A 25,123-nucleotide genomic window follows, 5' to 3' on the forward strand; every position below is an offset into this window, starting at 1 on the left:
GGGGGAGCGGGCAAGGGGGAGAGGGAAGGTGGGGGAAAAATGAGGGAGGATGTAACAAGTTGAACAAGAAATGTACTCACTGCCCTACATATGAATCTGTAACCCTTCTGTACCACACTTTGACAATAAAGAAAAAAAGTTTAAATAAAAAAACAGTTCTGCAAAAAAGAAGCCCCATACCTCTCCAGATCTACCCCCGCCCCCATCATCCTGTCATATGTTCTCTTCCCAGAATGCCCTTCAAGTGTGAAATTTCTTCCCTGATATTCTGTTGCTACTCATTTATATCACCTTTCCCCAGTAGCTCTCTTTGTTCTGTTTATCTTGTTGTGGAACAGCCTCTCTCTTTTTAATTTCACTTTTTATATCAGATATGTGACACTGAGCATTCTTTCTCAAAGCTTTTATGTGGAGGGCAAGGATTATACAGGAGTCTGTCACAGTAGCATAGATGTTAGAAAATGAAGCCTTAGGCTCCTCTGTTTGGTCTCAAAGTTGTCAGCCATGAGCTGTTTCACAGTGCTGGGCTTCCAAGCAGTCATCTTTGCATGCCTATGGTAGCAGCTTCCTAGGTTGCTCAGGTCATTATCCCTGGCCCATATGCCTACTTCTCTCTATTCCTTCAGCCTCAAACATCCAAACATAGAACTTAGTGTCTACTTGTGCTTCTCTGCTTCCTATGGACAGCAACTGCAGTCTGTCATCCTTCCCATGGAGATGAGGCTGTGTAAGTAATATTTCATGTGTCCCTTACCAAGGCCAGCATTTCTCGTAGCATGAAACTCAGGTGATAGCTCTTACAATCACATTAAGCCAACTTTCTTTTTCTTCTATTATTTTTTATTTATTATTTGTTTATTGTCAAAGTGATGTACAATGATGTACAGTTTCATACATAAGGCAGTGAGTACATTTCTTATCAAACTTGTTACCTCCTCCCTCATTTATCTCCCACCTTCCCTATCTCCAAACCCCTCCCCAAGCTATACAGTTGTTTTACAGCATATAGTTTTATAAGTATTGCTGTTGCATTGGTCTTCTTCTTTTATTATCATACAAAGGAGATGCCATTACTCAAAGCCATTTATGAATACAATATATCATGATCAATGTCACCCCTTTCATCATTTTTACCCATCCCTCCCCTACTCATTCTTCCCTCACTATTCATAATTTTGTAGGATATACATTGAATTTTAACTCATACTTTGGATGTTTTTAAACTTGTAGTTGACATAACTTCCCTATGGGTATTACTATGATCCCATTTTACAGTTAATGAATGTAAGACTTAACAAACTTAGCTACCCTTTCTGGGGTCCCTGAGCTCTTGGCCTCTTAAATGCACTGTCCACTCACCAGATGTCTTCGTAAAGGGCCATATGGCCTCTACTGCAACTACTCATTCCTGCTATATGTAACAGCAGCACAGGTATAGACATTACATACATAAATGGATGTGGCTGAGTGTCAGTAAATTTTGTTTACAAAAACAGGTGGTAAGCTGGAAACTTGCTTATGGGCCAGTTTGGTGACTTGAACTTCAGCGTACTGCCACCTTTTCCCATGCTACTGCCTCTCCATCTAATGTCTTTAATTTCAAAGCTGAGGTGGGTCAGGAACAGAGTTCATGTGGCTCCATCATCCAATTTCCCTTTCCTTTTCTGGCTGACAGCAGTCTGCAGCTTTGCTCCAAACAGACAAGCCTATGATGATTTGTAAACCAGTCACAGAACATTCACGGTGGCACTACTATGAACTTGGTTGGAGACATGCTGAGACTGAACAAGCCATTTGGAAGAGGCCTTGCTGTGATTGTATGACTGTGATTTGTACTTTCTCTGTTGCAGAAGGTACAGTATGTGTATTGCCCAAATTTCTCAAAGTCTGGTTTCTCTCTCTGGGGCCATATGAGACCTTAGCAAGGATAATTTATGCTCAATTTATTATGGCTAAAGAACAGCAGGAGTTGCTGTTTCCCACATCTTGGGACACTAACTCTGAAAAGTAAATGTGACCAGGTTACTTTTGTGTATTTTTTAATGGCTGCCCAATGTACCATCCATGGATGCCAATGTCCTATTTTGCCTCAATCTCCTTTCCAATAGTCTACTCTTTGGAAATGTCTCACCTGTGATCTCTACATTTCCAAATTCACATTGAAAATAAAGATATTTTCTCTCTACAAGGATGGTTTAAAGAAAAGCTGAAAACTAATTTTCAGCATTTTTCGGTAACTGACAAACACCTTTGTCTCTCTTTTGTATCTCTCCATCTTATCTCTCTCCACCTCTGTCTTTACCTCTTTTCTTCTCTCCCTCTCCCCATCTTGTTCTCTCAACAATACCTGTAGATATAATCCATCATTATTTGCTAAATTATAGTTTAGAATTAAATTTTACTACTGGCATATCACATTGATGTCTGAAAATAAAAGTTTATAATGATTTTTTTCCAAGTCCTTCCATTTCGTTATGAATGGGGCAATCTCATTCTTTCTGATAGAGGCATAAAATTCCATTGTGTATATGTACATTTTCCTGATCCATTCATCTACTGAGGGGCATCTGGGTTGGTTCCTAATTCTAGCTATGACAAATTGTGCTATGATGAACATTGTTGTGCTAGTGCCATTAGTGTGTTCTTGTTTGTGGTCTTTTGGGTAGATGCCCAAAAGTGGGGCTGCTGGGTCATAGGGGAGCTCTATATTTAGCCTTCTGAAGAATCTCTATACCGCTTTCCAGAGTGGCTAAACCAGTTTACATTCCCACCAACAATGAAGTAGGGTTCCCTTTTGGCCACATCACCTCCAACATTTGTCATTGTTAGTTTTCTTGATATAGGACATTTTTACTGGGGTGAGATGGAATCTCAATGTTGTTTTGATTTGCATTTCCTTTATGGCCAGTGATGCAGAGCACTTTTTCATATGTTTCTTGGCCATTCTCATTTCCTCATCAGAGAAGTCTCTTTTTAAGTCTTTAGCCCACTTGATAAGGGGGCTATTGGTTCTTGTGGTTTTGTTTTGGAGGCATGTAATTTTTTTAGTTCTGCATATATTTTAGATATGAGGCCTTTGTTCGTTGTATGGCCGGTAAAGATCTTTTCCCAATCGGTGGGCTTTCTGTTTATCTTGTGAGCTATGTCCTTTGCCATGCAGAAGCTCTGCAGTTTGATGCAGTCCCATTTGTCCATCCTTTCTTTGATTTGTAGCATTTCTGGTTCTTTGTTAAGGAAGTTCCGTCCTGTGCCAAGGAGCCCAAGTGTTTCTCCCATTCCTTCTTTTAGTGTTTTCAGGGTATCTGTTTTAATTTCAAGATCCATTTGGAATTGATTTTGGTGCAGGGCAAACCCAGATGCCCCTCAGTAGATGAATGGATCAGGAAAATGTGGTACATATAAACAATGGAATTTTATGCCTCTATCAGAAAGAATGACATTGCCCCATTCGTAAGGAAATGGAAGGACTTGGAAAAAAATTATACTAAGTGAAGTGAGCCAGACCCAAAGAAACATGGACTCTATGGTCTTCCTCATAGGGAATAATTAGCACAGGTTTAGGCTAGTCACAGCAGAGGATCACAAGCGCTTAATAGCTATGCCCCTATGAATGCATAAGATAATGCTAAGTGAAATGAACTCCATGTTATGGAAATGAATGTTATATCACTGTTGTAATTACTTTCAACATGCCATGTGAAACCATAGCTTCTATTGTTGATGATCCTCTTGTATCCCCTTCCTGTGGTTGTACCTGTACTATCACTGTATCTTATCTGAGTACATTGGAAACTGTATATACTGGTATTAGAACTAGGAAAGTGGACGGGAATACCAAAATCGAGAGACACGGGATAAAAAGACAAACGACTACAAAAGCAATACTTGCAAAACTATTTGGTGTAAACCAACTAAACAACTCATGAGGGGAGAGAGAAAGGGGGAGGGGGGGAATGAGGGAGGAGGTAACAAATAGTACAAGAAATGTATCCAATGCCTAACGTATGAAACTGTAACCTCTCTGTACATCACTTTGACAATAAATAAGAAAAAAAAGTAAATGAGACAGATGCTCTGAAACTCAGAAACAGAAAAAAAGTTTATAACGAAAACGTTGAAGCCTTGTTGCTAAACATTTTCATTCTGCACCTCATCTGAGTTCCACCAGGGAAAAATTATTCCTGAGCCTTTTCCTGATCTGTGGATCACCAGTTACATACCTTTTGGGACAAGAAGAGGAATGCTTTCCTGTTAAGCCTCTAGCTCAGAGAAATGCCTCATTCTGAGCTGTAATTGGCTCTCACAATCCAGTCTTTTCTCTGGGGCAGGAAATACTGTTCAGTGTTCAACTGCCTATGTCAGAGAATGATTGTAGTACTTCTGTGTGTGTAAGCCTTACAAGGGCTTCTCACCTGCTTTATTCGCTACTTTAGAAGATTCAAGATGCTTCATACCATCTTCTACAGATTCCATGATTCTGTCAAGTATCTTACTGTAGTTCATTTGGTACATCTCTTTTATAGGCCTACTATGTACTCAGTGCTGGGATGATTATGGAAAAGGTGGCACTCTGTGGTATAAGATAGTGTCTGGAAGCCGCACAGGTGCTGAGAACAAATGGGGAAGCAATGTTCCTCTGCCTGAGGACATGGCATGTTAAAGAGAGGAGTTCATGTGCTTCAGTATGACTGATGAGAGTGTAAGGGAGGAGGGCTGAGTGAAGGCAGGCCTGGGGGAGGCAAGTGTGAGCACAGGTTTCACTGTGTTTTCGTGTGAAGTTGAGCCACTAGTTGGCTCCTCCCCTACATCCTTGCAGATCCTGAATCTACATGGGGAGTGTCTTGCAGAAGTGGTTCCTGGAGGCCATGGATGTTGCCTTAATTTTAAAAAAAGAGAAATTGAAAATGTCTTCACCCCTCTCCCCAAGTAAGATATATTAACACTCACACTTTTGAATTATAATCTATGCATTAAAAATGTACCATCATCTAGCTACCACTGCAGTCAAGAGATACAATTTTATACTGCACAATTACCTCATGTTGCTTTTCCATAACCAGATTTATCTTAATAGCTCCTGATAGTTTAAAGTTGTATGGAATGTCAAATAATCTCATTTGGTCTTTTGGTTCTAGGTTCTTTCACTTGGCATAATACATGCTAAGTTCATTTGGGTATTAGTGGTGTATTCGTTTTTATTCCAGAATAATATTCAATTGTTTGTCCACTCATTTGTCCATTCATTGTCACATGAAGTGCCCACACATCTGTGGGGGCTTCCTACTAATGAATATTTTTATTATGTCCCTCCCATTCATTCGCTCATAGAGCTATCTATATTGCTAGGAAACACAGTAAATTACATTATTCTTATGCTCAAAACGTTAAAGGCTCCCACTCCTCTGAATAACAATTATATGTCAGCATTCTCCTACCCAGTGTAATCTGAGCTGTGCCTACCACTTAACTTCTTGGTCTCATTTGTACCACCATCCTCTTGGCATTCTTGTCCCAGAGTAAAGTTGCTTTTGTTTCCTGGGAGCCCTCATATGCTTTCTTCCTTCAGATCATCCTCCTCTCCTGCTACTTCATGTCCCATTGCACTAATTCCCACCTGTTCCTCAGTTCCCGTACCATTGCTCCCTTCTACAGGACATCCTTGCTAGCTGAACAAGAGTGAAATAGGCACTAGTTCCTAGATACCATCATCTTGCTATTTCTGTGTCTTCTCTTGTTTGGCATGATGTTTCTCCAGCTCAGAAGCTATGTTCTACTCCTACATCATGACACTTTGTGGATGCCTGGAACTCAGCTGATATCTGCCAAATACTTAGGAGGGGCAGGAAAGCACCATTATCCTGATTTTATGGTTTGGGGCACTGGGACTTGGAAGGCTTAAATAAGTAGCTTCATGTTCTTGGCTCTTTGGAGGAATTCTGGCTTCTGGACCAACATACATTGTTTGCTGTTTGTTTTTGTCTGGTGTGGGGCTTGAACTTAGGGCCAGGGTACTGTCCCTGAGCTCTTTTGTTGCATGCTAGCACTCTACCACTTTGAGCTACAGATCTACTTTCAGTTTTTGAGTGGAATTGGAGATAATAGTCTCATGGGACTTTTCTGCCAAGGCTGTCTTTGAACTGTGATCCTCAAATCTCAACCTCCTGAGTAGTTAGGATAGCTACCAGTGCCCAGCATTAATTTTTGTTTTGTTTTCTGTTTTGTGTCAATCCTGGGGCTTGTACTCGGGACCTGGGCACTATCCCCAACCTTTGTGCTCAAGTCTAGTCTCTACCACTTGAGTCACAACTCCTCTTCTCATACATTGTTATACAAGGCAACTAACAAGGCAGACAGGGAGGGGGCCTCCCAGTTTTATGTGTCACAAAATATTTTGCTGCTACAGGCAATTCCTCTCTCCTTTTTTTTTTTTTTTTTTTTTTTTTTGCCAGTCCCGGGGCTGGAACTCAGGGCCTGAGCACTGTCCTTGAGCTTTTTTGCTCAAGGCTAGCACTCTACCACTTGAGCCACAATGCTACTTCCAGCCTTTTCTATTTATGTGGTTCTGAGGAATCAAACTCAGGGCTTCATGCATGCTAGACAAGCACTCTACCACTAAGCCACATTCCCAGCCCACAATACCCCTCTTATTCTCTCACCCTGAGACCCTGTAGATCTAGAAGGAGGCAGAATGTCTCTGAAGTTCAAGAATGTGTTTGTTCACTCATCCTATCCAGAGTGTGTGAGCTTGGCTGTTGGGGTCTCTAGTTATATGTTTCTCTTTGTGTCTATGGTGTCTTGTGAGATGATGGTGGTGAGTCATCCAGGGTTAAGAGTCACATGGTAGGGAATATATTCCTCTTAGTACTTTCACTAAATAGAGCTCATTCAGTAGACCTTCCTCTGTTAAGTGAACAAGTAAATCCATAATGATGGAAAGGGTAAATGCCTCAACTTTCACAGAGATTTCAGTCACACTCTTTTGGAGTCAAAAGCTTTGTGTTCAGGAGATTAAAGGCTTTGTGACCTGTACGTGTGAAGCCTTTTGGCTATTCATGAACTCCACCATGACCATTTTTTCCCTGTATTGTCAAGGTGAAGTACAGAGGGGTTACAGTTTCATATGTAAGGCAGTGAGTACATTTCTTATCCAACTTGTTACCTCCTCCCTCATTTTCCTCTCCCCTCCCCCCTCTCCCTTTCCCATCTCCCTTCCCCCTCTCCCCCTCTTCCCCCATGTGTTGTACAGTTGTTTACACCAAATTGTAAGTATTGCTTTTGGAATGGTTTGTCTTTTTATCCTTTGTCTTTTGATTTCTGTATTCCCTTTCCCTTCTCTAGTTCTAATACATGTATATACAGTATCCAGGGTAATAAGATCAGATACAGTGATAGCAGGGGTAAAACCATAGGACGGAATATGAGAGAAAAAAAGAAGAAAAAAGGGTACTGTTTCACATGGCATGTTGAAAATACTTTCAACAGTGATATAGTACTTGTGTCCATAACATGGAGTTCATTTCACTTAGTATTATCTTATATGTTCATATGGGCATAGCTATTGGGATATTGTGATCTTCTGCTATGACTAACCTAAACATGTACTAATTATTCCCTATGTGGGAAAACATAGCTTCCATGTTTCTTTGGTCTGGCTCACTTTATTTAGTATGATTTTTTCCAAGTCCTTCTATTTCTTACCAATGGGGCAGTGTTGTTCTTTCTGATAGAGGCATCGAATTCCATCGTGTATATGTACCACATTTTCCTGATCCACTTGTCTACTGAGGGGCATCTGGGTTGATTCCATATTTTAGCAATGACAAATTGTGTGTGATGACCATTGTTGTGCTGGTGGCTTTAGTGTGGTCTTGCTTGTAATCTTTTGGGTAGATGCCCCAAAGTGGGGCTGCTGGGTCATAGGGGAGCTCTATGTTTAGCCTTCTTAGGAACCTCCTTATTGCTTTCCAGAGTAGTTGAGCAAGTTTACATTCCCACCAACAATGTAATAGGTTTCTACCATGACCTTTTTAACCCCAAGGATTTTTTTCTTGCAAATTTCCCAACTGTTGTTCATGTCATCCATCATTGTGAAGGTATCACCTCCTCTAGGAAGTGTCTTGAGCACCCATTTCACGTAAGACAACTCTAGACCCATCACTCTCAATTTTGGTTTTTGGTTTTATAGTACTTTGTACTTGTCACTGCCTGAATTCACTATGTTTTGTATGCATTTGTTAACTTGTTTATTGGCTATGTCTCTCAATTGTGCGTGAGCTCCCCAGGGATTGATACCTTGTTCATTTTTTTTTTTACCACGTCTTCAAAGGTATCCAGCATATATAGGAGGACTTAAATATTCAGTTCTGTGTAGATTTTATATGTATATAATATTTAATTACATTATACTTAATACTTGGAGATTAAAAGCTTAAAGTTTCCTATGACCTTTTTTTGTAAACAAGTGTTTAGACTGACTAATGTCAGTCTAAACTGTTCTACTTTTCCATCTGGTAACATATGATCATGATGGTAAAACAGGGATTATTGTCACCAAATCAGAGGTTCACCATGAAGCTTCAATCTGCCAATACAGTGCTTAGCACTGAGAAGCTTCCCTCTGGAATTACAGTTTCCACTTTTCTCCTGTTCTAAGGAAAAGGAATACTAAGATAAAATTAGGCAGAACACTGAAAGAACTCAATATTTGGACCAATGTAAGTATAGATAAGTATCGAGTGATGGACACTAGTAGCTCCCACCTGTAAGGAGGCTGAGCTCTGAGGATTGTGGTTCAAAGCCAGCCTGGACAGAAAAGTCTATGAGACTCTTCAATTAATCACCAAAATAGCTGGAAGTGGAGCTGTGGCTCAAGTGATAGAGCACTAGCCTTGAGCAAAAAGCTCAGGGACAGTGCTCACACCCTGAGTTCAAGCCCTAGTCCCAGAAAAAAAAGTAAGAAGATAAACATGGAGAAAATATTTGACTTGTTCATTAAATATCCTTAAATTCAGTTTCATTTCTTCTCTTCTTACTCTTTCTTTCCCTTTTTTTCTGCCCTTCTCTTTCCATCTCTTTCTTCCTCTGCCCTAGTCTCTTTGTCTCTTTATCCCTGTATCCCTCTTACTTAACACTCTTGTCTTGTTTATTTTTTTTTAAGAAAATTACCAAGACAGAAAATTACCAAGACAGCCCGTTTAGGCACTAACTAGGCATGTACCCCATGAATTGTAGCACTATTGTACTTGCTCTCAGCATTCACTGTGTTAAGGCTCTGTGGTGTAGAAGCTGCTTCTTTTTTGGTGGGTACAATTCTACATCTGCAACTGATTGAGTCTGCAGATGGGCTCCTACAGAAATAATTAGCCACTTGCCCTTTATTTTGAGGGTGCAAGTGGCCCCTCTTGCCAGCAATTACTGAGCCATGGGAAAAAAGCAGCCTAGGGGAGAGCCTGTGGAAACATAAGCATAAGACCAACTTTCTTTATTTTTTCAGTTACAGCTGTCTTTTTCTTTTTAAAGTACTGTGCTTGAAAGTATAGAAGCTGCCTTGGAACAGACCTACCAGCAACTCCATATACCTTTTCCATTTTTTCCTCTTAATTTTATTTCAAGCATTCATTTAAATATGCTGTGAGCTATAAATGCTGCATTTGGTTTCACAGTTGGCTCATGCTACCCATTAACTAATTATTGGCAAAGAATCTGGCATGTGAACTCTGATCTATTTTCCTCTTGGAAGGATACCTTTCTGCCTTCCAGCAGCCACTTGAATTGAAATATACTTTTGGAGGGAGTTTTGTAGTGACCCGCAGTGTGGCACTTTTGGGTACTTGTGGGTTTGTCTTACTTTCTCAATGTATCTTCTGATTAAGTACAACATTCCAGTGGTATTAAGGCAGCAGAGAAGTTTGTTAATAAACCTAAGTAGCTGATGTTCATCCTTAACCATCTATCCGTGAGATTAAGAAATGACATGTGGGGAAGTGCCATGGACAATGAAAGAACAAAACACATTCTGGACCTTAATAAGAAACAAAAGGATATAAACAAAAGCAGACTGCTTCTTTACATATCCAATTTCAGAGCAGAACTAGTCTCCCAGGAAAGTTTGAGGAACCCTAAATGTAATTGGGCAGAGAGGCTAGGTTTATGCTGTTCTCAGTGTCAGGCTAGCAGATGAGATTGAATTTGTGACACTTTGTAGAGACAGAGTCCTTTCCATTAGCCAAATGAATCTAGGGCCTGTGTCATTCTTTGACTTTGTAAATTCGGCCTCTGCTATAATCAGAGTTCTTAAATACAGGTAGTTTCTGCTGGTAGGAATGAATGGCATTAAACTTTGAAAAGAAAAACAATGAAAGGATTTCTAAACCATTTCAGTTCTTACATCCAGCTCGTGTTTGAATACAGGTCCACAGGAGAGATTTTTCATAATCTTTCTGTGTTTCTTGTCTTCTGGTACATTTAAGATTTGTGAAATTCTTTATCTGGAATTTTAGAAGCAGATTATATACAGAATTTGTTTCATTTATGCAAAAGTACTGTTCCCTAGAATTTACCAGGTCTGTTATTTTACTGGTATTTGTTCTATTTGCAGTCTTTGCTTCCTTTATATTCAGCCTCCAGACAGGCTTTCGATAGGATTGTCATAGTCACTGGTGAGTTGCCACTGAAGGAGGCTTTGAGGAAAAGGAAGTTTTTTAGGCCCTGTGCCTAAAAACATAGAAGATGCTCTTATCGAAAGCATCACCACTGGTGTTTATGTTATTCCTTGGTAGGCAAACATAAGGGATGAGAATGCACAGAGTCTGCCTGGATTCATATCTGTGGTGCACCTCCTTCATGCCAAGGAATGATCTGACTTCTTATACCTTGAAAAGTCAGAGACTGAAGGAGAACATTACTTCTTCATTTATCTGACTAAGATGATGATTGAGGTATGAATTAGTAGTTGCTATTATTTTCTACTTAACTTTTTTAAAATTAAATTTTATTGACAAGGTGATGTACAGAGGGGGTACAGTTACATAATAAGGTAGTGATGAGTACGTTTCTTGTCATATTTGTTACATCCTCCCTCATTTTTCTTTCCCTTCCTTAGTTCAGGTAAGCATATATACAATATCCAGTGTACCAAAATCATATACAATAACCACATGGGGTACACCAAAGGAAATTCACCTAGTACATTAAACATAATGACAACAATAAAATCCTCCTGTTTCCTTCTCTTGGAGTTCATTTTGCTCAGCCTCATCTTATATAATCATATGTACATAGCTGTTGAGCTCTTGTGATCCTCTGATAGGTCTGTCCTAGACCTTTTTATGTTTATTTAGTAATTGTTTGGTTTTAGAGATTACTGTAAAGTCGCATGTGGAAATATTACTTGAAAAGAAGTTCTCTGTGATCTAGGCTTGTCTCGCTCAACATTACTTGTTCAAGATTTGACCATTTCTCTACGAATGCCATTATTTTATCATTTCTAATTGCTATGTAGTATTCTATGTGTACAGGTACCACATTTTTTGGATCCATTCATCTGTAGTGGGGCATCTGGGTTGTTCCCATGTTTTGGATATTGTGAATTGTGCAGCGATAAACATGGATGTTCAAGTGTCTTTATGGTATACTGGATCCTGTTGTTCAGGATAGATGCCTAGGAGTGGTATGGCTGGGTCATTAGGGTTATGTCTATGCTGAGTTTTTTGAGGAACCTCCATACTGTTCTCAAAGTGGTTGTACTAGTTTTCACTCTCACCAACAGTGGAGGAGGGTTCCTCTTTCCTCGCACCCCCTCCAGCATTTGTTGTTGCCTGAGTTCAGAGTATAGGCCATTCTAACTGGAATGACGTTGTTTCTCAGGGTTGTTTTTATTTGCATTTCCTTTACTGCCAGGGATATTGAACATTTCCTCATGTCTTTCTTTGCCATTTTTATTTCTTCTCCTGTGAAGTCTCTCTTTAGCTCCTTTGCCCATTTAATAATTGGTTTACTGGGTTTGGAGGGGGTTAGTTTCTTGAATTCTCTGTAGATGATGGATATTAAAGCCTTTGTCTGTTGCTGTGCTGGTGAAGATCCTTTCCCATATGGTTGGCTGTCTTTCTAGTTTAGTGGCTATGTCTTTAGCTGTGCAGAAATTTTTTATTTTGTAGTAGTTCCATTTGTCGAGTCTCTCCCCTATCTGTTGGGCAGGAAGTTCCTGCCTATGCCTATAAGTTCTAGTGTCTGTCCTACTCTGTCCTTCAGTAGTTTCAGGTCTGATGTTGAGGTCTTTAATCCATTTTCAGTTGATTTTGATGCATGGTGATAGGCTAGGGTCCACTTTGAGTTTTCTGCATGTGGCTGCCCAGTTTTCCCAGCACCAGTAGTTGAAGAGGCTATGTTTTTTTTCCATCATATGTTTTTAGCTCCTTTGTCAAATATCAGTGAACTGTAAGTATGCGGTTTTATTTCTGGGTCTTCCTATTCCATTTATGTTCAGGTCTGTTTTTATGCCAGTAAACAGTACCAGGCTGTTTTTGTTATGGTGGCTCTATAGTAGAGCTTGAAGTTTGGCATTGTGATACCTCCTGCACTGCTTCTTTTGCCTAGAATTGCTTTGGCTACTCAAAGTCTTTTGTTGCTCCATATGAACTTATGGATTGTTTTCTCTATTTCGTTGAAGAATGTAGCTGGGACTTTGATGGGGATTGCTTTGAATTTGTATAACATTTTGGGCAATATGGCCATTTTCACTATATTGATTCTGCCTACCCATGAGCATGGGAGGTCTTTCCATTTCCTGGTGTTCTCTTTGATTTCTCTTTTTAGATTTTTATAGTTCTCATTAAATAGTTCATTCACATCTTTGGTTAGGTTAATTCCTAAGTATTTTATTCTTTTTTTAACTATTGAAAATGGTATTGTTTCCATAATTTCCTTTTCTGCTTGTACATTGCTGGTATACAGAGAAGCTGCTGATTTTTGTAAAGATTTTTTTTTTCTTTTTCCAGTCCTGGGGCTTGCACTCAGGGCCTGAGCACTGTTCCTGGCTTCTTTGTGCTCAAGGCTAGCATTCTGCCACTTGAGCCACAGCACCACTTCTGGCTTTTTCTGTATATGTGGTGCTGAGGAATCAAACCCAGGGCTACATGCATGCTAGGCAAGCACTCTACCACGAGGCCATATTCTCAGCCCTCTACCTAACTTTTGTAGAACAAAAAAGGTTTGGGTCCAGTGTTTCTATAAGTCTGGTCCATGTATGTCTAGATTCAAATCACCTTACAGCATTGGTTAAGCATGTATGTATGTATGTATATATGTATAACTACACACACCTCCCTGAGCATACTGAATCAGTATCTCTGGATCTTTTTTTTTTAATTTTTTATAGTATTTTTTTCAAATTTTTATTATCGAACTGATGTACAGAGAGGTTACAGTTTCATATGTTAGGCATTGGATACATTTCTTGTACTGTTTGTTACCTTGTCCCTCACACCCCCCTCCCTCCTCCCCCTTTCCCTCCCCCCCACCCCCGGAGGTGTTCAGTTCACTTACACCAAACAGTTTTGCAAGTATTGCTTTTGTAGTTGTTTGTCTTTTTTTACCCTGTGTCTCTCAATTTTGGTATTCCCTTTCAATTTCCTGCTTCCAATACCAGTATACATGGTTTCCAATATACTCAGATAAGATTGCAGAGATAGTGTAGGTACAACCACAGGAAGGTGATACAAGAACATCATCAATAATAGAAGCTACAGATACACATGGGATGTTGAAAGTAGTTACAACTGTGATATAACAATTGTTTCCATAACATGGAATTCATTTCACTTAGCATCATCTTATGTGTTCATAAGGGTATAGCTATTGGGCCTTGTGATGCTCTGCTATGACTTGCCTAAACCTGTACTAATTATTCCCAATAGGGGAGACCATAGAGTCCATGTTTCTTTGGGTCTGGCTCACTTCACTTAGTATAACTTTTTCCAAATCCTTCCATTTCTGTACAAATGGGAAAATGTCATTCTTTCTGATAGAGGCATAAAATTCCATTGTGTATATGTACCACATTTTCCTGATCCATTCGTCTACTGAGGGGCATCTGGGTTGGTTCCAGATTCTCGCTATGACAAATTGTGCTTTGACCCAGAAATCTCATTAACTTTTCAAATGATCTTTGTCACCAACACGGATGCTACACTATTTTGGGTAATTTTTTTTTTTTTTGGCCAGTCCTGGGGCTTGGACTCAGGGCCTGAGCACTGTCCCTGGCCTCTTTTTGCTCAAGGCTAGCACTCTGCCACTTGAGCCACAGTGCCTCTTCTGGCCATTTTCTTTATATGTGGTGCTGGGGAATCGAACCCAGGGCCTCATGTATATGAGGCAAGCACTCTTGCCACTAGGTCATATCCCCAGCCCCAGGGTAATTTTTATATTGTAGCAATTGAGTATATTTTTCATTGCAGGTGTGTGATTCATACCAACACAGTGCGTGATATGTTTACATGATTCCTGTGAACTATGCAACTATTCTTATTTGTACAAATTCCTGCTGGGCGGTTCTTTTTCCATTGCCTCTTTCTTTCAATGAAGAACATGGTTTATTGTGTTGCAAAAAAAAAAAAAATCTTGAGAAGGAGCTTGACTATAACTTCATGCACATTTTTATTGCCAGTAATCCTTTCACACTTACTTTCTCAAATATTAGAAGTAATTGTGAAAGATATTCAGAGTTACTGTAAAGCATTGCAAAACACCAATACCATATTGTGGTTTTGGTCTGCATGACAGGTGAGAGTATTCTTCCTTAAATAAATCAAATTGAATGGAGAGAAATTGGTGTCCAGGAAGTATCCATCTTGCTGTCCTGCTAAGGTTATTCAGAACTGGGTTCTGAAGAATAGGGTTGGAGTGAGTCTTGTCAAAGAATAGATAAGGGACATCATGTAAAGAATCAAATGTGCAAATCAAAGAGAAAGCACTAAGAGAATAATCTCTGACAGGTTGTGTGTGTATACCTGAGTGAAGAAATTTGACTTGCTGTTCCTTAGATCAAAATTAAAAGTGAGTTTGCAAATATGTTCTTGAATTTTTCATATTAACAGAGCCTTCTTTTACAGATGTCATGATGATGATGAAATGCACTCTGTCCCTCTCAAATTTGTATTCCAACTAACAATGATTTCTGGTATACTATTGGATGATTTTGCAGATTGCACTGATAGGGAAATACTTGCATTCTGAGTTTTACTAACAATGTGCATTTAAAATTTTTTTCTTTATTGTAAAGTGAAGAGAATGTGTTTTTTTGTTTTTTTTTTCCGCTCTACCACAGAATACATTCTATAGCTAGCAGGACTATTATTGCTTTGGTGGTGTCTATTTCTAAAATTTTTTTGTAGGTTTTTGAAATGGAACATTTGCTGTAGGGGACAAAACATTTATCAAGAAGGATACTAACCAGTAAAGAAGTAAATTATCTGCAAATAAGTATATAGGGCGATTTGACATGTGTTTCTATCTTCAGTCCAGTAGTTCATCTCTCTGTCTTTCCTCTAGGCTTGCATTTGATTTGAGGAGACAGAGTCAGGATTTGTTTATTTAGGAAATAGATGCAGGAGTCCAAAAATGAATGGCTCCTAATCCTTTCCCCAGTGACTCTATAACAACACAGTGAAGAGATTTTTTGAAATGCTATCTGTTCTTAGGAGGAAACTTTCTGTCCTGTGAATATTTTATCCTCTTAAGTATTTCTGAAATTAAGTTAAAGCACAGAATACTTTCAGTTGGAAAATAATTTCTTAAATACTAAAGTACTGCTATTTTCCCCAACCCACCATATATACTTTCAATGTCATATTCAGTTTCTTCTACTTTATTTTTAAACTCAAATGAAATAAATCTTTTCTTTTATCCCTTCATATACTTTAAATGTTTAGCTCATAAAATCATATAATCTCTTAAAAAGCAAAAGTCTAGAGCCAAATTTGGAAATTTAAACTAAGGCTATAAATAAACTAATTCTTAAACAAAAAGTCCGAATTTTTAAACTCAGGAGACTACAATCATAATTGTGAAATGACAGCAACTTGAAGTAATTTAAATGACATAATTTTATAGGTGTCTTAGCATTACCTGAAGAATTCTCCCTTAAGTAATTCTTTTGGATAGTCTTGAAGAAAAAACTCTCTTGAAGTGAGTGAATTGTTTCCTTTGATGCTGCCATTTTTCCTGCAAATTCCAGAAGATGGAGTATTTGTTTTGAACTTAGATAATGAAAGTAATTTTCTTTTGAGAAATAGGTTTTTTGCTGAATTGTAAAGCCTGTCTGCAGGTGAGATTTAATTTAATCCTTTGAGCACTTAAGAAGCATTCCTGAGACACTGGCCAAAAAAGTGACGAGATTAGCACTTTGTTTATTGATTCTGTAGACAAGAAAAGACTTTACCCAGAAGAGTTTAATGATTTTTTAAAAAATGACCTCAATGGCAATTTTTATTTCCTAAAAAATATGTTGCTTAAATATCCAAAGATTAGTTGGTACTTTGAAAACTTAGTTGTAATTGAATTTTGATGTAAGAATTAAAAAGCAATAAAAGGTAGCATGAAAAGCAGGTAGTATCTTGCCAAGTAAACTTCAAGATTAGAAGATCTGGAGAGTGGAAAATGAAGGCATGCATATTGAGAGAATTCATCATTGAAAACCTGCAGACCAGTTGTTGTGCTGACCAGTTAGAGTCAGTACTGTCTGTATGGTTTTCTTGAGATTATAAGAGGAGTTTCTATTTGTCCCATTTTCTGTTTTTTTTTTTTTTTTAGGTACAACTTAAGCATTAATAACCTCAGAAATATGAATACTATAAAATTATAAAACATGAATATTTGATTATTTACTTTTTTATTTAGTGCCTCTTGCATATTCTAAAACACATTTGAAGTCAAATACTATTTGAATAAAGAACAGTATAAAATAAAAGATGTATACATGGTTGAAACTTGATTTCATGACCATATAACACTGAGATAGAATAGCTAGAATTAGTGTCATTTAATTTTAAGTGATTTCTCGCTAAATGTGTATATAAATATACTTTTGCTGCATATGATGAGTTCTTTCATGTATTTTGCTTTTACTTTCATATGAGGACACATAAAATATGAAAAAATCCAAATAGTTTGCATATTAAATTGGATGGATTTTTCTAGGTTTTGAGAAGAAAATGAAAAGTAACTCTTTCTCTCAGGACCTCCAGCAGGAATGAGGTTACACCATATTAGTAGTTGTCCTTTTTCCAGAGGCTCTTAGACTTTTATCCAATCTTGCCCTCCTCCCAATAATGTTAGCCATGGTTGGCAAACCATGGAGCTCTTGTCTGTAGCAATTACTTCTCCATGCTTTTGCACTGTGAATATATCTGGAGGCCGCTTTGGACTTCAGCATTTTATCATATTTTTTCAGGATGTTCTATTTCAGAACAATTTGGGGATGTTTTAAATTTGCTGCCTATTCATTTTATGTCTAAAGGAAAAATTACACAAAATTCCGTACTATTTGGGAACATGCTGTCTTGGTTAAGGATTTGGATCACATTTTTAAAATTAGTTTTAAGAGAAAGGAAATCATATAAATGCTCTGGAATTCAGATAAGCACCGAGCATGGGAACCAGCGGCTTTAATTTTACAGGACCTTATCTATTGGGGGTCAGGCTGTTCATGATAAAAGAGCATTGTGGTCCTTTCAATACTGATCATGCACTTTGAGGAACTGTTTCCTTGAATGAATGTGGGCTTTGGTAGAGCATGAATCATGCAGTATCTCAAATATTCCACAGGGTGTCATGATGTGGTTGGTTGTTTTTTAAGAAAAATGTGTAAGAGGAGGAAATTTGAGCCAACATTATTCACTCAGTGTTTTAAAAGCCTGGCTTTAGTCAAGGAGTTTTTCTTGAGGGCCTACTATATGGCAACCCCATGATGGAAAATATAGATCTGAGGCAATATGATGTAGTTCGCTCTGTGTTTGGCATTTTGGCCAGCAGATTATTACAAAGAAGCTTTGCTTATGTTTGTTTGATTTGTTTCCCATGTAGCTTCACGCCATTTGGGAGTGAATCTCAGAGAAAGGATGAAATTGTGCAAACTATTCAGTCCTCCAGTGGACTCCGACTTCCTTTTCTTCATTCACTGGTAGGAATGGATCCCTCCCTGCTGATGAGGGAAAGAGACTGAGAAGTTTTGGTCTTGGCTGCTAGGGGGAGCAAAAAGGAAGCTGAAGCAGGGGCCCTTGTCCCATGAGTCAGTGTGAGTGTAGTCCTCAGTTTGCCGCCTTAGATACATCACTTCTTCAATTTTCATTTTAATAAAAGAAATACACATTAACATATAGCATTTACTCAGTTTCAGTTCTGGGGCAAGATGGCATAAATTTACTTTTCCTTCTTCTTCAATTAAATTCAGCAATTTTAAAAGGACCTGTAATGGTAAGAGAAGAGCAGATCTGTCATAGAGTCTTAAAGCTTCTCACTTGGTTCTACCTCCTAAAGATTCTAATGTCATTATATTACAATAATGACATTTTTTCAAAATTGAGCATTTGTCATAGAGGCTTTTGGGGGTTATTTAAAATCCAAATTATGCCAGGCACTGGTGGCTCCTCCTATAACCATAGCTACTCAGGAGGCTGAGATCTGAGGATCATGATTAAAAGCTAGTAGGGGGGCTGGGAGTATGGCCTAGAAGCAAGAGTGCTTGCCTCCTACACATGAAGCTCTTGGTTCGATTCCCCAGCACCACATATATGGAAAATGGCCAGAAGGGGCGCTGTGGCTCAGATGGCAGAGTGCTAGCCTTGAGCGGGAAGAAGCCAGGGACAGTGCTCAGGCCCTGAGTCCAAGGCCCAGGACTGGCCAAAAAAAAAAAAAAGGCTAGTGGGGGCAGAAAAATCTCCATGAAACTCATATCTCCAGTTAACCACTCAAAAACCAGACGTAGTGCTGTGGCTCAGAGTGGTAGAGTGCTAGCCTTGAGCAAAAGAACTCCAGGGACAGTGCCCAGGCCTTGATTTCAAGCACCACAACTGACAAAAATAAATAAATTAAAAAATTTAAAGATCCAAATTACAACATCCAAATATAAATTGTAGTTAAACTGTCATTATTGGATCACATTTGATGGCTGAAGTGAAAGTTATAGCAACATCTATTGAGATGCCAATGTCTTCTCTGTGCAAAAGCTTTTTGATTTGATGCTGTCACATTTGTCTTTTTTTTTTTTTTTTTTGCTTTTTCTGTCAAAGCTTTTTGGATTGTATCCAAAAAGTTATTTCTCAGATCAAAGTCAGAAAGCTTTTTTTTTTTTGCCAGTCCTGGGCCTTGGACTCAGGGCCTGAGCACTGTCCCTGGCTTCTTTTTGCTCAAGGCTAGCACTCTGCCACTTGAGCCACAGCACCACTTCTGGCCATTTTCTGTATATGTGGTGCTGGGGAATCGAACCCAGGGCCTCATGTATATGAGGCAGGCACTCTTGCCACTAGGCCATATCCCCAGCCCCAGAAAGCTTTTTATTATGTTTTTTTTTCAAGTAGTTTTACAGCTTCAGGTTTTACATTTGAGCCTGTAATTCATCTGTGTTGATTTTTGTTTGTAGTGTGAGATAAATGATGAGTTTCATTCTTCTGCAAGTGAATGCCCAATTTGCTCAATCTCATTTATTGAAGAGACTCCCTCCCTCCCTCCCTCCTTCCCTCCCTCCCTCCCTCCCTTCCTCCCTCCCTCCGTCCCTCCCTCCTTCCCTCCTCTCTGTCTTTCTATCTTGTTTGCTCTTGGCAATTTTGCAAATGATCATTTGACTAACACAGAGATTTATTTTGGAGATTCTGTTCCATTGGTCTCTATGTTTTTATGTCAGTACCAAATGTTTGATTATTAGAGCTTTGCAGTATGGTTTGAAATCAGGTAATCTGGTACCTTTAATTTGGTTCAAGATTGTTTTAGCTACTCATAGTTTCTTTTGGTGGTTGGAATTGTTTCCTCTAATTCTATAAAAAGTGCCATTGGGATTTTTATAGCAGTTGCATTTGCTCTGTAACAGCTTTGGGCAGGCATTTTAACAGTACTAATTTCCCCAATCCATTAACATGGAAATTCTTTCCACTTCCTTGTATCTTCTTCAGTTTCTTTCATTAGTTGTGTTTTTTTGTTTGTTTGTTTGTTTTTTGCGCTTTTCAGTGTGTAAGACTTTTACTTACCATTGTGTATGAAGTTACCTGTGGGTTTGTCATATATGATCTCTACTTTATTGAAGTATATTCAGCCTATCTACAATTTGACGGCTTTTGTCAACAAATTTGAAAAGATGGCAAGTTGAATTAAATGCCTTTCTTGTATTGTTTGAAATAATACAAGCTTTTTTGTTGGTGGTGATGGTGTTGGTTGTGGGGCTTGAACTTTGGGGCTGGGTGCTGTCTTCAGCTCAAGACTATCGCTCTCCCACTTGAGCCATAGCACCACTTCTGGTTTCCTGGTGGTTAATTGGAGATAAGGGTCTCAAGGACTTTCTGGTTGGCTTTGAACCACAATTGTCAGATCTCAGCCTCCTGAGTAGTCAATATTTCAGGCGTGAGCCCCTGGTGCCCAGTTTTATTCTTGTATTAATATATTATATGATGTTTACAAAGTTGCATATGTTGAACATCCTTGCATTCTAAGAGTAAGTTCTCAGATTTTGGGATTTAAACCCCTATTGAATTCTGCTTCCTAGAATTTTGTTGAAGGTTTTGGCATCTAACTTCAACAAGGATATTGGTCTGTAATTTCTTATTCTTGAAGTAACCTTGTCTGGCTTTGATGTCAGGTAATTATCACTTTATAAGAAGGAAGACTTTTAAGTGTCCAGTCTTAATCTGTTTGTATTGCTATAACAGCATGTCTGAGACTTCATAATTTATAAAGAACAAATTTATTTCTAAACATCCTGATTGCCGGGGAATTTGAGGTCCACTGTGGTTCTCCCAATATGGTGCTTTGAATGCTACATCGAGTCAAGCTCTATGTCCTCCTATGGCAGAAGAAGAAGGGCAAAAAGACCAAACTTCCTCCATCAGACTATTTAATAAAGGACCAAAATACCTACCAAAACAGGCCTGACCTATCTACATTATTGCATTGGGGCTTAAATTTCCAGTGCTTGGATCTTGACGAACTCCTTCTCACTGTGCTCTCTTCTCTCCTTTTCAGTTATTCGGAAGTGCATGAGAGGATTGGAATTAAATTGTTAATTGTTTGCTAGAATTCTCTTGTGAAAAAATTAGATTCTAGGCTTTTCTTTGGATCTTCTTGATTCAGTCCCCTTATAGGTACTTGTTTGTTTTTTTTTCCTATTTTACTATTGGTAGATTGGATGGTTCTAGGAATTCATCCATTTCTTTTACATTATCAAATTTTGGAACAGTAGTGTTGCTCCTAGTAATCTTTTATGATTCTTTGCATTTTGTCTTATATCATCTTTTACTTATACTTTTATGTATTTAATGCTGCTTTAACTTTTTCTTGATTTTTACTAATGAGTTTTCAGTTTGTTCATATATCAACTCTGTTTCATTGGCCTTTTTATTTTTTCTACATATATATTCTCTATGCTATTGTTCTCTGCTCTACTCATTAACCTTTGCTTCTAACTAGGGCTTAGTTTGTCATTTTCTGGCTATGTGTAGTTTAACTTTGTTTATTTGTTATCTTTTTGTTAAGGTAGGTGTTTATTACTATTGATTTATCTTTTAAAGTGCTTTGCTTTACTCAAGAAGTTTTCATATATTTCTTTAAAAATTTAATGATATTTTATTAGCATACATTAGTTGTACAAAGAGTATTTCATCATGACATTATATAAATCTTATAATATACCCCCATCAATCTTGCCCCTGTATCAACCATTTAGCTCATTCTTCCTTCCTTCCTTTCTTCTTTTCCTTCCTTCCTTTTATCCCTTCTTTCTTTTCATTCTTCCTCTTCCACCTCTTCCCCCCCCCCTCCCCTGCCCCTCCCTCCAGTCCTGGGGCTTGGACTCAGGGCCTAAGCACTGCTCCTGACTTCTTTTTGCTCAAGTCTAGCACTCTACTGCTGGAGCCACAGCACCACTTCTGGCTTTTTCTATATATGTGGTGCTGAGGAATCGAACCCAGGGCTTCATGCATGCTAGGCAAGCACTCTACCACTAGGCCATATTACATGCCGCCCTCCTCGTCTGCTTTTCCACCTCCTCCTCCTCTTTCCTTTCTTTTTCTTCTTCCTTCCTTTCCTCCTTTCTTCCTTCCTCTTTATTTCTATGCTTCTCTTTCTCTCTCACTCTCTCTCTTTCTTCTGCTCTTTCTTTTCCTTTATTTTGACACCCATTGATTTTCTAGGAATGTGTTGTTTATTTTCACATATTTGTAAGTCTCTCTATTTCTCTTTTATTATTGACTTATAGGTTTATATCATTGTATTTAGGATACACTTGATATGATTCTAGTCCTATTACATTTTCAAAAAGAACATGGTATCTTGTGTTTTGTGGCACAAAATATTTTCTACCCTGGAAAATGTTCCAGTACTTGTAAACTACACTTTTGGATGAAATGTTCTGCATATATCTCTTAAGTCCTTTTGGTCTATATAATAATAATTAATATTATTCAAGTCTGCTGGTTTTTAAAATTTATTTTGTCTGAAAATAGGATGCAAGTAAAAATCATCAGAAAACAATAAAAACAAAATGACAATATCAGTCCCTTCCCTATAAGTAATTGTTGTTGAAAGTGTAATGTTGAAATACCTAGTGTGCTTTTGCTATTTCAGTTTTGTTTGTATTTGCTTAATGCAATATTTACATGGCCTAATGTTTGAGTACTTAACTGTATATATTTACTGTTCTTATATTCTTGATGTATTGACCCCCTTTATGATTTTGTAATAACTTTTTTTAATCTCTTAGTATAGCTTTTTTTGGGGGGGAGGGGCAGTCCTGGGCCTTGAACTCAGGGCCAGAACTCTGTCCCTAGCTTCTTTTTGCTCAAGGCTAGCACTCTGCCACTTGAGCCACAGCACCACTTCTGGCCATTTTCTGTATATGTGGTGCTGAGGAATTGAACCCAGGGCTTCATGTATACGAGGCGAGCACTCTTGCCACTAGGCCATATTCCCAGCCCTTAGTATAGCTTTTAACATAACTTCTACTATTGTCTGACATAAATTTATCAGTTGACACCTGTTCTTTTGCTTACCATTAAGTGGAATATATTTCCATTTGTTGATTTTTCAGCCCACATTATGTCTTCTAAGCTAAAAGCAATCTTTTCTTGTAACCAGTAATTGGATCTTGTTTTTTTTTTAGTACATTGAGCTATTTTTGTCTTCTGATTATGTAATGTTTTAAAGTTTTATCTTTTATTATGAAGGCAATAAAATCTTGAGGTTATGTTCATAAGAAATAATAAGAGTTTGGAAGTAATTAGCTAGGCATGGTGGCGCACAGCTATAATCCTAGTACTTGGGAAGCTGAGGCAGCAGTATCAGGAATTTGAGGCTGGCTAGAGGCAGCAGAGTGAGATCTTCTGATTCTATATTTTTAACCATTTATATTTATTTATATTATAAAATTGTTGTACAGAGGTGTTACAGTTACATAAGCCAGGTAATGAGTACATTTCCTTTTGAACAGTGTTACCCACCTCTCTTATTTTCTCCCACTTTTTCCCTCTTGACTCCCTTTCCTCCCCAAGTTATATAGTTCATTTCCAACATAGTCTCTAGTGAGTATCAGTGGTGAATTATTTCACCATTTGTCCCACCATTTCTTTGCTTCCCTTTCCCCTCCCCAACTCAGAAAAACAAAATTAGATACAAGACAAATACCAACAGAAATCAAAAACATTGACAAAAGGAAATAAACCAAAGATATAACAGGAACGAAGAAGGAAGAAAGGAAGGAAGGCAGGAAGGAAGGAAGGAAGGAAAGAAGGAAGGGAGGGAGTGAGGGAGGAAGGGAAGGAGGAAGGAAGGGAACTGAAAACAGTACAATAAAATAACTCTTGTTTTCATTCCTTTTCTGAGTTCATTCTTTTTCTCAATATGTTGATTATTTTATTTCATCTTCATTCATATTTTTAGTGTAAGGGTGATGTACAGAGGGTAACCAGTTACATACATAAGGCAGTGAGTACATTTCTTATTAAACTTGTTACCTCTTCCCTCATTTTTCTCCCACCTTTCCTCCTCTCCAGTTTCCCCCATCCCAGATTGTACAGTTGGTTTACAACATTTTGTCTTGTAAGTATTGTTGCATTGGTTCACCTTTTACCCTTTGTCTTTCCTTTTTGATATTCCCCTTCCCTTCTTTAATTCAGACAAATGTATATATATTACCCAGGGTACCAAAATCAAGCACAGTGACAATAGGGATAAAACCCTAAGGAAGAAAAACAAAAGAAAAAGGCACAATTTTACATCATATGTTGAAAATAACAAGTGGTATTAAACCACTTATTTACATAACTTGAAGTCCATTTCACTTAGCATTCTTATATGTTCATATGTATATAGCTATTGAGCTATTGTGATCATCTGCTAGGACTATCCTAGACATGCACTAATTTTTACAAATGAGAGAAGCTATGGATCCTTTTTGTATCTGGCTTACTTCACTTAATATGAGTTCATTTCTATATCATTTTATATGATCATATGCACATAGCTTTTGAGTCCTTGTGATCCTCTCCTCAGAATATCCCCTTTGGTTTCACTATGTGAAAATTCAGTCTTGTTGAATTAATTGTGTCCAAGTATAATTTTTTTTGGTCTTTTAGTATCCATTGGGTTTACCTGTAGATTTATATGCATATTTGAATTATTTCAAATGAGGGAAACCCTGCAAACTATGCTCCTTTTGGTCTGCCTAATATAATTTTTTCCAAGTCTTTCCAAGAATGGGGCAATGGCATTCTTTCTGGTGGAAGCATGGGATTCCATTGTGTATACATAACACATTTTCTTGAGCCATTTGTCTACTGAGGGGCATCTGGTCTGATTCAATATCTTGGCTGTGGTAAACAATGCTTCAGTGAGCCTTGTGCTGGTGGCTTTAGTGGATCATAAAGAAACT

General features: G+C 38.2%; 1 protein-coding gene and 1 long non-coding RNA gene across 9 annotated transcripts in view; one reads left to right on the forward strand and one right to left on the reverse strand.

Annotated features, from left to right (window-relative positions):
- The window catches only part of Erc2 (ELKS/RAB6-interacting/CAST family member 2), a 973,754-nt gene that overhangs the window by 409,658 nt on the left and 538,973 nt on the right, over nt 1–25,123 (forward strand). The window lies entirely within an intron of this gene.
- On the reverse strand, nt 860–24,358 carry LOC125358570. Its single transcript, XR_007212333.1, has 3 exons — nt 24,316–24,358; nt 13,882–13,885; nt 860–1,036 (listed from the first exon to the last, which is right to left on the reverse strand). It is a non-coding gene; the product is annotated as an uncharacterized LOC125358570 (long non-coding RNA).

The sequence above is a fragment of the Perognathus longimembris genome, chromosome 10, assembly GCF_023159225.1.
Source record: "Perognathus longimembris pacificus isolate PPM17 chromosome 10, ASM2315922v1, whole genome shotgun sequence".
Classification (NCBI taxonomy): domain Eukaryota; kingdom Metazoa; phylum Chordata; class Mammalia; order Rodentia; family Heteromyidae; genus Perognathus; species Perognathus longimembris.